The following is a 2,938-nucleotide window of genomic DNA, read 5'->3' as shown; positions in this document are numbered from 1 at the left end:
GTCAGTGAGATGCCAAAGAAGCCTAACCGGCACTACGTGAAAAACAGTTTGTAGCAACGGAACTTTTTACTTTTAGGGGCGGCTGGCATTGGACCAGCCCCTACAAATGGCATAGTAGGGGCGGCTGGTAATACGAGACACCCCTACAAATACGTCGATTTGTAGGAGCGGCTGGTATACCGCCCCTGCTGTGTCCATTTATAGGGGCGGCTGAATCACCAGCTGCCCCTGCTGTGCTCATAGTTTTCTGACCGGATTTAAGATCAGACGGCCCTTATTGCACCAGGAAGTATAAAAGAGGACTTACCTGCTGAAACCGACACAAATCAGTCCTCTCCTGCTGCCGCTCCAGCCTCAAATCTACCGTGCCTCGGTGCCTCCCCACCGCACCCCTCCCCTCAGCTCACGTCGCACGCAACGACGGCACGAGACCGACCAGCTGCCTCCGCTCCGCCACTCCCTCCCAAGCGCGCGCTGTGCGGTCACTGCCCGAGGCCATGGCACTGCGGGCGCTCGCCATGGCCGTGCGGTCTTCTCCACCCAGGTCGAGCCGTGCGCTCGCCGTCGCGATGGCCGCGTCGCTGCTCGTGCTCACCGTGGCATTCCTGGTTGGCGCTGGCTTCACCGGCCTCAATGGGGGCGCAGTAGCTCCTGTGGAGGTGGAGGGCTCCAAGGTGGGCATCCTATCAAAACCTTAAGATCTGTCATGGAGGTTATGGGTTGTGGCCAGATCCATAGAAGGCCGTGGCAACGCCGGCCATGGCTACGCGACCACTGGACGGATCCTGTGGTGACGGATGGGGGGAAGGCGTGGCTGGATCTAGAGAAGACACGGCTTGGATTCGTGTTCTTGGCCGGCGAGCTTCATTCACGGGTGCCGGATGCAGGTAAATTAAAGTAGGTGGATTTTCTGTTTCTTTTCTCGTACTACTCATACATATTCTGTGCCGGCTGCAGGGCCTGTGATGCTGCCGTCGACTTCGTGCAGGTTTCGATCCGTCGCTGCCCACTGGTGAGTACGTTCTGGGGCTGCCTAGAGAAGTTTTCAGGTACTTGCATGCTCCCAGCTTTATGAGTGCAGATCTACAATTTTCCGCTATTCTTTGACACGATTATGTCCTAGATCAGGTAGACTGTGACTTCATTTTTCACAGGGCCTTTTTCTCCTGATCATTGATGCGAGCACGTACACCTGAAATAGACTTATCTTAATAGGCCTTTTCGTCTCTATATGTTTCCAGTTTAAGCATTTATGTTTCATTCTCTTTCCTACCATCAGTGTTAGGTCAAATTCTAGAAAATTGGATAACGATGTGTTTCTACCAGCAACACAATTTTTAGTTTCATTTTCAATTATGAAGTTAATCTGACTGAGTACAATTCAACATGGTTTTGCTTGCCTCGCCCTGACATAGTGACATTTGCGCCTCAGATGTTGTTTTTAAGTTTGCCATCGGATGCATCCTTATAGTCTATTCTAGTGTTGATTTATACTGATCTTTTTGTGTTTTACATGCATCATGCTTACTACTGACTTGTTTTTTTTACCGGCCCGGCCCTCGACAGGCCACATGTAACAGTAGGGTTTCCTTCTCTTGTAATCTAGTTCTTCAATTGATCATCTGATCGGCTAACCGGCCTGTTGCTGTGTTCAGAGCATGTGGTTGGACAGGGGGAGCGGCGCCAAGTGCTACATGCTGCTAGCGAGGGCCCTGCACATCTCGTGGGGCGACACGCCGTGCTACTGGCGCTGGATCGATCTCCCCGACTGCAGGTTCGCATGGCACAACCAATTTCTTCTGTATCTTGCTTCCAATTCTCACGCGAATTGTTCGAGCATATATATGTCATGTGGCGAATGCCATTGCATTGTACTGCAAATTCACCCTGTTGCTGTTGGTGGTTTTGGCTTGCAATTTGGATTAGATACTTGTTGTGAGATAAAGTGCCAACTGTTTTCGAGGATTAAGAAAAAATTCAAGTTCTAGGGCATGGGGCTTTTATACAGATCTAGATAGAAAAAATCTGATTATGAAAAGTTTGGCCTCAGAGCTATGTATTGACTGGGTAGCAGTCTGTTCTTGCTTCTTAGCAGCAGCAGCATGGATGGTGGATAGGCCCGACAACTTAGTGTCCAGGGCTCAGGATTTATCCCAAGTTTTGCATATGCACCATCCTTGTTATATAATTGTACTTGATTATCAATCATCTTGTATCGATTGCTCTTTCTTTGAAACTTAGTCCTTTGTTAATCTGGCACAGGTTCGAAGTTGCTGTACTCCTGTCTGTTTGCTGGTTCGAAATACGTGGCAAAATACACAGCAAAATGCTTTCTCGAGACACAGCTTATGCAGCTTACATTTTGTTCAAGATACCCGTTGGATCCTATGGGCTGGATTATCCACCCCAGAAGGCATTAATAGACACAGTTGCAGGAAAGAAATAATCCGCAAAGTCTGCGTCCAAAGCTATGAAGGTAGGGACGTGAATGTTCAGGTCACAGTGCTCTTGACGCGAGAATACAGCAAGAGCTACCGGCGTGGGCATGGTAGAAACCCGGTGCTCCCTCAGGAAAGGACTGATGGTTGGATGGAGTTGGAGATGGGCGTGTTCTACAACAAGTAAGGTGATGATGGCGAGGTGCGCTTTAGCCTCCTGCAGACATCAGGTACTTCGAAGGAGGGTCTTATTGTTCAGGGCATTGAGATTAGACCCAAGAAACTAGGCTAACGATTTGTAGGTGTAAGAGCCATCTTGTGGGAATAAATAAATGGACAGAAGAAAGCATGTAGGTACTGTGTATTTACCATATGGCCAGATGGTATTGATTGTATCATCTAACCATAGACATATTATGCGGTTTAAGGATTCCATACTGCGGCACACTTACTAGCTTGATCTTTGATCTGTTTGTTGCAAAGATCGTAGCTCTTCCTTA

General features: G+C 48.6%; 1 pseudogene; it reads left to right on the top strand.

The window, feature by feature from the left end:
• The first annotated feature begins 403 nt into the window (after window positions 1–403).
• On the top strand, window positions 404–2,730 carry LOC136475116 (F-box protein PP2-B1-like; annotated as a pseudogene).
• Window positions 2,731–2,938: the final 208 nt, after the last annotated feature.

This window comes from Miscanthus floridulus, chromosome 8 (assembly GCF_019320115.1).
Source record: "Miscanthus floridulus cultivar M001 chromosome 8, ASM1932011v1, whole genome shotgun sequence".
Taxonomy (NCBI): domain Eukaryota; kingdom Viridiplantae; phylum Streptophyta; class Magnoliopsida; order Poales; family Poaceae; genus Miscanthus; species Miscanthus floridulus.
The sequence above is the reverse complement of the archived record's forward strand: the minus strand, read 5'-3'. Positions and strand labels throughout refer to the sequence as shown.